The sequence below is a fragment of the Tiliqua scincoides genome, chromosome 4, assembly GCF_035046505.1.
Source record: "Tiliqua scincoides isolate rTilSci1 chromosome 4, rTilSci1.hap2, whole genome shotgun sequence".
Lineage (NCBI taxonomy): Eukaryota > Metazoa > Chordata > Lepidosauria > Squamata > Scincidae > Tiliqua > Tiliqua scincoides.
The window spans coordinates 111,043,432-111,055,696 of NC_089824.1; the positions used below are offsets into that span (position 1 = coordinate 111,043,432).

The 12,265-nt window shown below is 45.4% G+C and overlaps 1 protein-coding gene across 3 annotated transcripts in view; it reads left to right on the forward strand.

Annotated features, from left to right (window-relative positions):
* The first annotated feature begins 1,388 nt into the window (after positions 1-1,388).
* The window catches only part of RABGAP1L (RAB GTPase activating protein 1 like), a 231,946-nt gene continuing 221,069 nt past the window's right edge, over positions 1,389-12,265 (forward strand). For 2 of the 3 annotated variants that reach the window (XM_066624188.1, XM_066624187.1), the window contains exon 1: positions 1,392-1,637. The gene's annotated coding sequence lies outside the window, so the exon portion shown is untranslated. Of the gene's footprint in view, positions 1,638-12,265 lie in introns of all 3 variants that reach the window. The other variant, XM_066624190.1, reaches the window with a different exon arrangement.

Sequence of the window (12,265 nt, forward strand, 5' to 3'; positions counted from 1 at the left end):
GGCCTAGATGCCTTTCAAAGGGGATTGGACAGATTTAGGAAGGAAAAAACCATCACCACAAGCCACAATGACTACATGCAACCTCTGGGATTTAGAGGTAGCCTATCTCTGAATGCTGGATGTAAGAAAGTGGCAACTAGATACAGGTATAATGTTGTCTTCATTGCTCCCTGAAGCACTTGGTGAGCCACTGTGAGATACAGGAAGCTGGACTAGATGGGCTGTTGGCAATGACTGGCACTTTAAAAGAAGGCAAAGAGGCCATAGTGGAGGCGAAGGAGTGGTCCTTGTGCGCAGGTTTGTGTGTGCCCATTGGTGGTACAATTGCAGTGAAGCACAACAGCAGATCAGCTGCTGTTTTGGGTAGTGGATCAGCTTCAGCTTGGGCTGCTTCTGTACACATCTCCCTCCAGAAGAGAAAAAAAAATTACTTGAGTGAAGAAGCCAATAGCTTAGTTTTCACTTGGCAGTACTACTCACTGACAGTCCAAGAAAGGTGACTGGACATCCTCTTTTTCCAGGACATGTCCTCTTTTTAGCCTTGTGTCCTGGAAAAGAACTTAAATGTCCTCCTTTCCCCTGTGAGCAGGAGCCACATAGCCTTCCTACAATTAATAAATTATATATTAGTTTTTAATTTAATAAGTAACATTATGTTTAAATTAACCACATGAAATCAATGGTGTTTTTCATTTTTATTATGTCATGTCCTACATTTTTCTGGGGTGTCCTGCATTTTGAGGTGCCTGGTCCTCTTTTGCGGTTATGACCTCTGGTCACCCTGAGCCCAAGCCTATGCATACTTACTCAGAAGTCAGTTCCATTATAGTCAATGAAGCTTACTCCCAGGTAAGTGTGGGTAGTATAGCTCTGTGATGCCAGTGTTGTTTATGTGCAGAGAATAGTTCATATGGAGGAGCATTTCACTCCTGTGAGCCAGGACCTGCAGTCTGAAGTGGTAGAGGCCAGCCCAGAGTTCATCCGCTCAGCAGTTAATGTGGAGAAAAGCACTGCCTATACCAGAGACAATTGGGCTGCAATTCTATCTGAACATACCTGAGAGTAAGCCCCATGGACTATAATGGGACTGACTTCTGAGGAGACAGTCCTGTCCACACTTTCCAGGGAGGAAGCCCCACTGCCTCTACTGGGACTGACTTCTGAGCAGACAGGCAGAGGAGGGGCTCTGCCAACGTGACGGGGCGCGTGTCCTCCTCCTGCGCAGCAGCGCTCTCCTCCCTCCCGCTCCAGCTCAGGCGTCCGCGGTAGTCTAGAGGAGAAGGGGGGCGGGGGCAGCCACTCGGCTCTCATTCGCTCTGCAGCAGCGCGGGTGGAGCTTGAGCACGGAGACTGGAGAGGGCGATGCACCCACGAACGCGCCTCTTCCTCCCTTACGCGCTCCGTTCTCAGCGACCAGCTGCTGCTGCTGCCGCCGCCGCCCGCTTGCCTCACTCGGTCCCTCCGTCATGATTGCCGACGAGGAGCCGGGCGCGCCCTTTTGAGGCTTCTTTTGCGCACGCGCAGTCGCGGCTTTGCGGGCGCGCTCGCTCCCCCTCCTCCCGGGAGAGAATCTTCATCTTCTCTCCCACTGGCGGGCAGGGGCAGTCGGAGCCTGCGGAGAGAGTGGGAGGCTGCTGGTGAGGAGGGGCTGCCTTGAGGCGCGCGGGGAGGGGGACGAAAGGCCGGTGGGCGGGACGCTGATGCTGGAGAGTTGTTGACTCCAAGTTGTTTTGGCTCGCACTCAAAGGTGGGGGGTGAGGAGCCCCCCCTTTTCTTGCGCCCCTCAGCTCTGGAGGTAGGAGAACAGCTGCCTCCCCGCACTTCGCAGGACCGAGGCAGCAGCAGCAGCAGTAACTTTTGACGTGACACACTTTCAGCCTTGCTGGGAGGCACTCTTTGCACTGCCTCAGGGAAGGTGCAGGGGGTGTCTGCTGTGTGTTTCGGTGTGTGCGTGCTGCTGGGCGACTTCCTGCTTCTGTGTGTCTGTGCTTGTTTGCTTTCTCTTTTTGCTTGGACTTGGACTGGAGCCTGGCAGCTGGTGATGCTCGCCTTGCCTGCAGTCCTTTGCACTGCAGTCCTAAGCACACTTTATGAAATCAATGACCAGGGAGGTGGGGAGGTAGGTGAGGCAGAGCCTCCCCAGCAGAGTCCTTCAAAAAGCAGCACTGCCACCTTGAGAGGTGGTCAAGCACACTCAACCCACGCGGGTTGAGTGTGCTTGAGCACCTCCCATGGTGGCCTTGCTGCTTTTCGAACGCCTCTGCTGGGGAGGCTCTGCCTCACCTTCCTCCCCACCCACCACACCTCCCTGCATAAGACCTGCACATGTTTTGCCAGGAATAGAGACATGATAAATGAATTAATTCCTCAGGATATATTATACCCAGCATGCAGTTAATGTGTGGAACTCTTTGCCCCAGGATGTGGTGATGACATCTGGCCTAGATGCCTTTAAATGTGGATTGGACACATTTCTGGAGGAAAACTCCATCACAGGTTACAAGCCGTGATGATTACGTGCAACTTTCTGATTGTAGAAGGAGGTGACTGCAGAACTCCACATGCAAGGGAGGGCACCAGGATGCAAGTGTCTTGCCCTCTTTTGTACTCCCTGAGACACGCAGATGGTGGACTACTATTGTCCAGGAAGCTGGACTAGATGGGCCTATGGTCTGATCCAGCAGGGCTCTTCCTACTTTCTTATGATATAAAGTTGTTACTAGTTTTTTAAAAGTGTGATGGAGGTTTAATGCGCATTCCTAACAGATGGCTGATAGTTCTTGCTGAGCTAGCTCTATAAAATAATCTGCTTAAGATAAAGAAGCTTCAAAGACTGAATTAACAAGGCTGAGCAAGGCTGAATTAGCAAGGTTGAGAATTAACAAAATAAGCAAAACTTGTCAAGTTTGCTTTGTTGTCATTATTATGTGCACTTCAGCCTTGCAATCATGACAGAAAGAGCAAAAGTACTTGATGTACTTTAGACTCTGATAGGGCATAGCTAGCTGGTGTTTCAAAAATGAGCTCCTTTCGCAGAAGTTAAAAGTGTTTGAGGGAGAGAAAAGGAATACAATTGTTTGAATCTGCTTTTTGTTTAAAGGTAATTTGTGCCAAAAACTGTCTGTTTCACTAACAAAGTTTTAGATAGGTTATGGGTTGGTGAGGTGAGACCAAAGTGGAAATTTTAGAAGCTGCTTTTCTCACAATCTCAGCACAGTTATTTCCTGTTAGACCCATTAGCTAAAGAGAGATCTATGCACAGCATTCTTGAAACTGATATGACCTGAAAAAGCTCTAGAATTTGCAGAAATGTTGTTCTTACACATGCAGTGCTATCCTAACCCCTGGATTGCCACTTGTGCTGACCCAGGGGTGTGACAAATGTGCCGATTTTAGAGTTGGGGAGGCCAGCACAAGGACTTGTGCTGGCCCCCCCCCCCCAGTGTTGGATTCGGGCCCAGCGGGGTAGATTTGCCTTGGTTGACACAGGGGTGTGTGTGGGGAGAGTGGGGAGGAGGCGTTTCAGGGTGTAGGGAGGGTGGGCGGTCCCGTGGGCAGGGAGCCGGAGGCGGGGCCAGGATCCAGCAGTTTTGCCAGATCCTGACCCCGTTTGCTCCGGTCTGCCTGGATTTACACCACTTCCTGAGGTGGCTCAGATCTGAGTAGACCCATTGGGGCCAATGCTGTGCAACATGGGGTAAGGAGAGAGTTTTCCCCTTGCCTCAGGTTGCGCCGATTCTGACCCCAAACTTGCACTGATGCAGTGCAGGCCCACTGGCCTGCCTGCTCCAGAGCAAGTTAGGCTTGCACCCTTAGACAATGGTTTTAGCAGGATGCTTATATGTCCGCACACTTACAAGTAGTCCTGTTGATCTCAATAAGTATAGACATTGTTAGGATTGTGCTGCAAATCTATGTACATTTTTGTGATTTGAAAAACCCCTTTCAAACCTGAAAATGTCCCATTTTCCCACTATCTAATTTTTTTAAATGGGAATGCACTGAGAAGTTGAACAAACCAACTGTAAGATGTTGAAATGAAATGGATATTCTAATACATTTTCATTATTCTAATCTATAACAGCATATTTGTCAAGTTATCCCAATGACATTACTCAGTAGCCACCCATATTTGTCACATGCACACCTCCTTATGTCAAGTGTGTTCAAGAGCTTTGTATGAACCCTCTGGCCCATGTAATCCATCTTCTAAATATTCTTGTTACTAATTTCTCACTGTTTCATGACAGTTGTTGCTCCTCTATGGAAAGTATAACTGACAAATCGGTTTCTGTGGGCAAAATTTAAAAACTCATAATTTAATCTGAGTTCTAAGAGTTTTTTTCTTGGTTAAAATCAGAGTTGTAGTGGAGAAAAGAGAGGAGCAGAACTTCTGGAGTTCTCCTTCAGCAGAAGCAGTGATGTTGTCAGCAGGGGCACTCACATACTGCCTTTGAAACTTTTCAGATGATTCTGTTAATGTCTAGACCAGGCTGGAGGACCTTTTTCAGAGCATGTGCCTAAACTGGTGGTGATCTTCTAAACAATTCTCTCATGTGTCCATGATAATTTTGAGTAGCAGATTATCTCTTATTATTATATTTGTATTTTACAAACTGGAGAAAAATTAAGAATGCTTTCAAGCATTTTGTTCTAACAGTTGCACACGCCATCCTTTTATTTACCAGGACCTTGATCTGAAGCTTTCTTGGTCCTGCTGCTTCTGTTTGAAATGGAAGTGGTGCAGTTTGGGTTCCCGGCCTGCTATTGCTCATGTCAGATAGAAGGGGCGTGGTCTGGGCAGGCTGCATGTCACACTCCCATAAACTAAATGGAAAGGGAGCAGACTCCAGATTGCCTATCCCTGCCTTCTTGTAGGTGGGGAGATGTGATCTGGGAAATGATAGCCCCCCCCCATCCTTGCATTAGTGGAAGAAGGATGGGGGGGGTGGAGGAGAGTTTCTTACCTCCTCACTGTGCTCTGTCTTTGATTGGGTTTTAGAGTTTAAAAGGAATGCATCCCTTTTAAACTTAAATGGCATGCAATTGTGGAGCAAGGGGAGTGGTCAGTTGCATGCCTGGGGATCCCGGTGCCACCCCCATTTTCTGCCCCCCCACCCCTTTTTTTCTCCCCCTGACCTGGAAGTAATTGCGGTGACGTCATTGTCACCACAGTTACTTCCGTGTGCCTACCTCCTCTGTTCTCCCTTTGATAAAAAGGGGGGAGGAGGTGGCTGAGGCCCCAACGGAGCCTTCTGTGCCACATGTAGGTGGGGCGGAGGTCTTCATGGAGCGGTTTGGGCTGCTGGAAGCGGCGCCCAAGACTGGCAAGTGCCGCTTCCAGGAGGTGGGCAGCGCTCCTGTGCTGGGTGCTGGTTCTGGCAGCCCCAGACTGCTCCAATGGAGACCCCATGCAGCTTAAAAGCAGTGTGGAAGGCTCTAAGGGGGCCTTGGAAGTGGCTTGTCTCCTCCAAAATCAGAGGAGGCACGTGCTGCTTCCCCTCTGCCTCTGAGGGATGCCCTCAGATGTGGAGGAGGGGCGACCAGGATTGCTGGAGAGCAGTGATCGGATGCAGGACTGGGCCATCCCACCTCCCCTCCTCCTTTTTAGGAGGAGAGGAAAGCGAAACCCTAGAGAGGCTGCGTGCTGGGAGTTGTGACTCCTGGTGTGTTGCTTCTCTAGGGCACATGTTTCCTGTCCTCCGGAGGAGATGAGACAGCACTCTAGAGAGGCAGCATGCTTGGAGTTGCAATGCTGCCTCTATAGGGTGCCCTCTCCGCTCCGGAGGAGGAGAGGAAATGGTCGCTCTAGAGTAGGGGTCTCCAAACTTTTTGGCCAGAGGGCCACATCAAATATCTGGTGTAGCGTGGAGGGCCGGAAAAACAATTTAAATATAAAATTTAAATAAATAAATTAGAGTTGGAACTTAGATGAGTGAATAAATCAATCAATGGGCTCATTCATTCAACCTCTCTGGACCTCAGAACACCCTCCAGACCCAATCAGAGCACAGTTCTGGTCATGTTCAGTTGAGTGGGCCAGAGGCTTTCAGGGGACGAGAGGCTGAATGCGGGCCGGGAAGAGACTTGCTGCGGGCCGCATCTTGCCCCCAGGCCGGGGTTTGGAGACCCCTGCTCTAGAGTGTCATGGCGCCGGGAGTCGCAACTCCTGACATGCTGCCTCTCTAGGGCTCCCCTTTCCTCACCTCCTAGAAAGGAGGAGAGGAGATGGAGGCAGCCCAGTCTGGCTCTGGATCACTGCTGGAGAGGCAGCTTCTCACTGTCTCTCCAGTAGGGATCCCCTCCTCCATCGGGGCTTTTTTTAAAGAGATAGAAGCTGGTGTATCTGCTGGCTTCTTTCCCTTTAAAGAAAAAAGGCTAACAGGTGGGGGGGGGGCACAAGGCTTGAGGAGGAGCCCCCAGAGGGTTGGCACTTGGGGCATTTGCTCCGCTTGCCCCTCTCCAGGTAAGCCACTGGGAGAGGTAATGAAGTGCTCCTTCCTCACATAACATTTAAAGTTTAAAAGGATGCAGTCCCTTTAAACTTAAGTATAAACCAAGAATGGAGCACGGAGAGAGAAGAGGATGACCCACTCCTGTGTGTATTTTGTGAGCAGTGTGCATGCTGCATGCAAACAGATTTTTTAAATTTGCTACTTGGGCAGACTTGCTATAGTTTCACCACCCCTGGTCTAGATCATCATCTTTTACAAGGCCTGCCTTAGAGACAGTATGTAGCTTGTTACATTCAGACTACATTTCTATGCAAATTTACCCAGTATTAAATTCTGCTGAACACAGCTGGACTTACTTCTGAGTATACATGCAGGGACTAGCACTGTGATACACCTTTTATATTTATCTGGAATTTTTTTTAAATCTCATTTTTCAATTTGTATACATTTATTTTAAACTATTGCAAACAGGGCATTCCAATCTGGTTTTGAAACTAAAGAAAATGTAAAGATTGGTGTCAGTGCTTTGAATGTCAAGTATAGTTTGAGCCTTATGGTTGTGTATTATAGGCTGCAGCTGCAAGAGGTACAAGAGGTTCAAACTGTGCAAGGTGTCAGGGTTGTGTCATACCAATGTTATTTCCGTTGTGTCCTGGAATATCTTTCAGCAAAGACCCACTTGCAAGTTTTGTCACCTTCTGAGATTCATTTGGTGACATTTTGCAAAAGAGTCTTCCCAGTGGTAGCCCCCACTGTTGGAAATTCCTGCTTTGCGATGTGTGGCTGATGCTCTCTCTGCAACTCTTTTAGCATCAGTTGAATCTAAAACATGCCTTTTGGCATGCCTTCATTAGCTTGCTGTAACTTTTTACTGTACTACTTGTGTCTTTATTTTTTATTACAGTATTGCTCTCTCCCTTCATATTTGCTATTGGTTGCTGCTCTTAATTGCTTTGTTGATTGTCCTTTCATCTTTCTTGTTGTAAACAATCTTGGATGAAGTGTGGTTTTTCTTTTAATTTAATTTTTAAAAAATTAAAATAGAATGTAACCTAGCTCTAATCTAGCCTAGCTTTGATTATTCACTCGAACTGAATATATATAGCCCCAGGCTTTCAGGGACACAGAGTTTCTATGATGATCAAATATTTTTGTACAGCAGCAATCTATACTCTGTGCCAAGTGGAACCCAAATAACATGCATACATGCTGCATAATGTATAATTGTAATACTTAGGAGTTTAAAGTGTTGAAACCGATTTGGCAAGGTAACTGAAATCCACTTTAATAATCTTTTCCTAGCATAAAACTTTCTTTGCCTTCTGAACCTTCAGTTTTTAAGCACCTTCTGTTCTTTAAAAACCTTTTAAATATGCGACAAAGACTGGAACTTGGTCTCTCTTGAAAACAATAGCGCAAGATTCTCTGAAAGGAAAAAATTGCTGCCAGCATACAGTTATGGACAACATAAATAATTAAGATGTTAAACACAGATATAAGGTTGTTTTCAAAATACATGGAAAAACTATTTTTCTTCTGAGTTTTGTTCCATTAACATGCTTGTTTTTCTGCCATGCCTTGTCTGCAGTACAGTTTAAAACAGGTATTCATGTCTTCTGGCTAGACTTTTGCATTGGGAAGCCTGGCTTTGTGTGGTAGCAGTGGCTTGTAGGGGGAGAGAGGTGAGCAGTGGAAGGTGTTAGGCAACCATCTTTTTTCTGCAGTTTGTCTCCTTACACATCTGTGTTTGCTGCTCATATGTAATTATGACCCAGTATTGTTTCTGTTTCTTCAGTTCAATGTGGTCTGAACTTTTGAAGTTTTTATAAGTATTGGATATCTCTACCTGGCTTACAGACACCTGAAAACAAGAACATTTAACAGAGGGTACTTATGGTGATTTCAATACCTAATGTACTTCTCAACAGTGGTAACTTAGCCAGATGGGAGTTGGCTTTCATCCAATGATTTTCCTGCAATTTTTTCATTATTTAGTTGAACTTAAGGGATCACTATGTTCTCCTAATGAGGACGGTTTGATATTTTCAATAAAAGCCTAATTAAAGTAAGGTTACTAAATATTCTTAATACTTAAATACTCTTAAGTTAAGATTACTTAGATACTCTTTAATAGTAAAATTTAATTTAAAAATGCTATCTAGATACATGTTATTGATGATAAAGCTGAATCATGTCACAATCTCTTTTTTGAAGGCTATTTCACCAAATAAAGATGATCAAGGCAAATAAACCTTTTCTTTAATCAACAGGGCAGAGCAGAAAGTGCATTTGGGTTTTAGTCAAAGTTCATTATTAGCATGCAGTTTTATAGAATAGTGGTGATTTAAAAGTTGCAGCTCTTGATTGACAGAAAGATAAAGAAGACAGAGAAAAGAAAAGAAGGCAGAGAAGAGATTGCTGTTTGCGAATCAAATGGTTTATCTGCAGCCAAAGAATAGGGCCTCTGGTAGGCCAAAATAGAGAACAAATGTAAAACAGTAACTAGATGGATTAAAATGAGAATCCAAGGCAAAGAAGCAGATACTATAAGCTCCTGAAGTGACCACAAATAGCTTGAAGTAATTCAGCTAAACAAAACTTTGTCTCTCTGTTTCTTAACATTCTGTTTAAAGGTCTGTGTATCTTGAGGAAAAGAGGAAGAAATCCAGTATAGAGAACTTGTATCATCCGTAATTGTGTGTTTATATTTTGACTAATCTTAAATATTGTTTCAGTTCAAGATAAACTACATATTCAGCTTATGAGAAGTAGTATATAAATCAGCAGTTCCCAAACTGATGGGTCGCAACCCACTAGGGCAGGGGTGTCCAAACTTTTTTGGCAGGAGGGCCACATCAGCTCTCTGACACTGTGTTGGGGGCTGGGAAAAAAGAATTAATTTACATTTAAAATTTAATAAATTTGCATAAATGAATTTATTAGAGATGGAACTTATATGAATGAATGAATGAATGAAGGTCTTGCAGTAGCTCAAGGCTATAAAAGGTCTTGTACAAAGCAAGGCCAGCCTTACCTTCGCTGCCACTGCTACATCACAGATGTGAAACAGCAAGCAGTGGAGGGATCCCTTGCCCCACAGCTCAGGTGAGAGGTTGAACAGTCGTCCTCATGCCGAGAGCAGTTGTGTTGGTACCAGCAAGGGCTCCAGCAGTCTCAGGAGGGCCAGAGGCTCATTGGAGACTGGGAGCTTCCCAAGGGCAGGGTTGGAACCCCCTGAGGGCCAAAAGTGGCCCCCAGGCTGGGGTTTGGGTACCCCTGCACTAGGGGAATTGGAAATGAGCCATTTCCCTTAAGGGGAGTGGTCTAGGTATGAGTCCCTGATGGTGCTGCAGTGATTGTGGTGCCGTGGGGACCCGGGGCAGTTTACCATACCTGGGGGTTTCCTGAAGTTTCCTGGAGACTCACAGCTTCCTCCTCCATGTAACTGTACTGAGTTTCAGTCTGCTGTTGCTGCTCACATCTGGTTTGTGATCACGCTAACTGGAAGTGACCTCCGATAGCAGATTGGAGCTGAGTACAGCCACGTGGAGGGTGTTGTGAGCCTCTAGGAGAATTCAGGATGCCCCCAGGTATGGTAAACTGTCCCTGCGGCGCTGCGATCACTGCGGCACTGTTGGGACCACCCCCTGCTCCCAACCTGCAACAGCTCATAGCGGTCCCAACTCACTCAGAGGAGTTTGGGACTCACTGATATAAATGTCTTTAAATAATTTCACCCCTGTTTAATTGTTTGGATCCAGTCCCTCTGTCCTTAGTCCCTAAATGAATCTTCCATGACCCTTGACTTATGTCGGGGGTAAAACTTGGGGAATGGTGGTTGTAAGGCTCTATAACGGAGTCTCTGACAAATGTAAACAACGCTTTGTGTTTGTAAGCTGTCTGCTGTCACTTGTTCCTCACATGCTTCACAGACCCTCCACAGGCCCTTTCAAAACTCCTCCTGGCTTCTCCTGGCTGCCATGACACATCTGAACCATCTGCAGATAAGATGAGGAGACTACGCTTGGCAATTAAATTCTTTTTTGCATGTGGGATGAGTGAATCCTGGTTGGCTTGAAGTTGTTTACCCCACCAAAGTTTGCTGAAATTCTTCCATCTTCCAATTTATTGATCAGATCTGTATGTTGTCCAGTTTTCTGTAGCCAGAGGGGACAATGGGATTTAGATGGGGGTGACTAGAGCTTGATAAGATGGTTACCTGCTGCACCTGCTGAGAGTAAGATGATACTGGGTCTCACATAGGCAAAGGATCCCGATGCCCTTGCCAATCTATTTTGTTTAAGCAGACTTATTTTAACTTTGACAAGATGTCACAATGTTTGAATAATGTCTTTTGGGTCCAGATAGGACTTTTGCATAAGTTACACTCATCATTTGGAAAATGCCATCCTCCATGTGACTTTTAATGGGAGAAGGATGCAGGAGAAATAGGTAAAAGAAAAATGGCTTCTAACCATGCCTGGGGTTCTTGCTCTCCTGTCATTAACTCAGAATCAGCAGGCCCTTATCTAGAGTCCAGTATCAGCCTAAGAGAAGTTCTGCAACAGCTTTATTCTTTGTTACACTTGTCTCTTGCATTCCTCTCAAAACCAGCACAGCTTGGCACCTGAGGTGGAAAATCCAGATGGCCCCCTTCTGTCAGTAAAATATAATAGTAAAAAAGTTAAGGAGTCCCACGAGGTGCGACTTCTACTATCACTTTAATACTGTGCGAAAATTCTCTTTTCTATATATCTCTTAAAAGTGAAAATGTTTTCTTGGAGAATCTCAGGATTAGAAGTTGTAGTGAAAGTGGATAGGCTAGCTAAAGCAATAATTTTTGCCGTCATAGCTGCTGATGTGGCATGATGTCACAACATGGGATTGTTGGGACTCTGTCACTTGGGCAATATAAGCATGCGGAGTGTATAATTTTAGTGAACCTGTGATTGGCATATTATTACACATGCTATCATTTAGAATAACTTGGGAAAAGTTAAACATTCATAAAATGCTATTAAGTTACTGCTAGTTTCTTTTAAGCCCCCTTTCCCCTGTTTGTTCATAAGATGCAAGTTTATTACTTCAAGCAGAAAATTAGGTTTTCCCCCCCCAGAGTGGAATAGGCAGGTTTTAGTTCTTCAGGTGTTTATCTCCTTATCCTTATCTCCTAGTGAAAAAAACAATTGTGGTGATGTGTGCCTTAGAATGTTATGCAGATTGCAATAAGAGTTGGTTATTGTATCACTCTTTATGTATTGCTTCTGGTGTGTTTCTTGATGGCATAAGGATAGAGGCATAATGTTCCCAGGGCAGTAATGCGACACTGTAAGCCCACCTGAGTTTACAATATTGTTCACTTATTGCTTCCGAGTTCTTGATGGAGGGAGTGCTTGCTGCAGCAGCTTTACTCCCCCTCAAGTGATGCAAGGCAGTCTCTTCCAGGTTCTTCCTGGAGAAGGAGCTAGCAGCTTCGTGCGCCCCATTCTTTCTCCTGTGGAGGTTCCCCTTTGAAGAAGTAACAGGGGCATGAAGCCACTACACCTCCATAACTAAGATGGAGCATAAGGGGCAGTCAGGCACCCCCCTTGGTGTCATGCCTGGGGCACATGCCTTTCAGGCCCTGCCCTAGTTACACTTCTGTCAGGAAAAATATAATTCTCCACTACTGTATCATAGTGAAATGTATTTAACTTTGAATAAGATAAATGTTCTTGCAATACATTTTTGGAAATAGTTCAAGTGAACTTACAAATTATGAGATAGTACACATTTTGTAATCTCTCAAACAGAGAAAACGTTCTGATCTG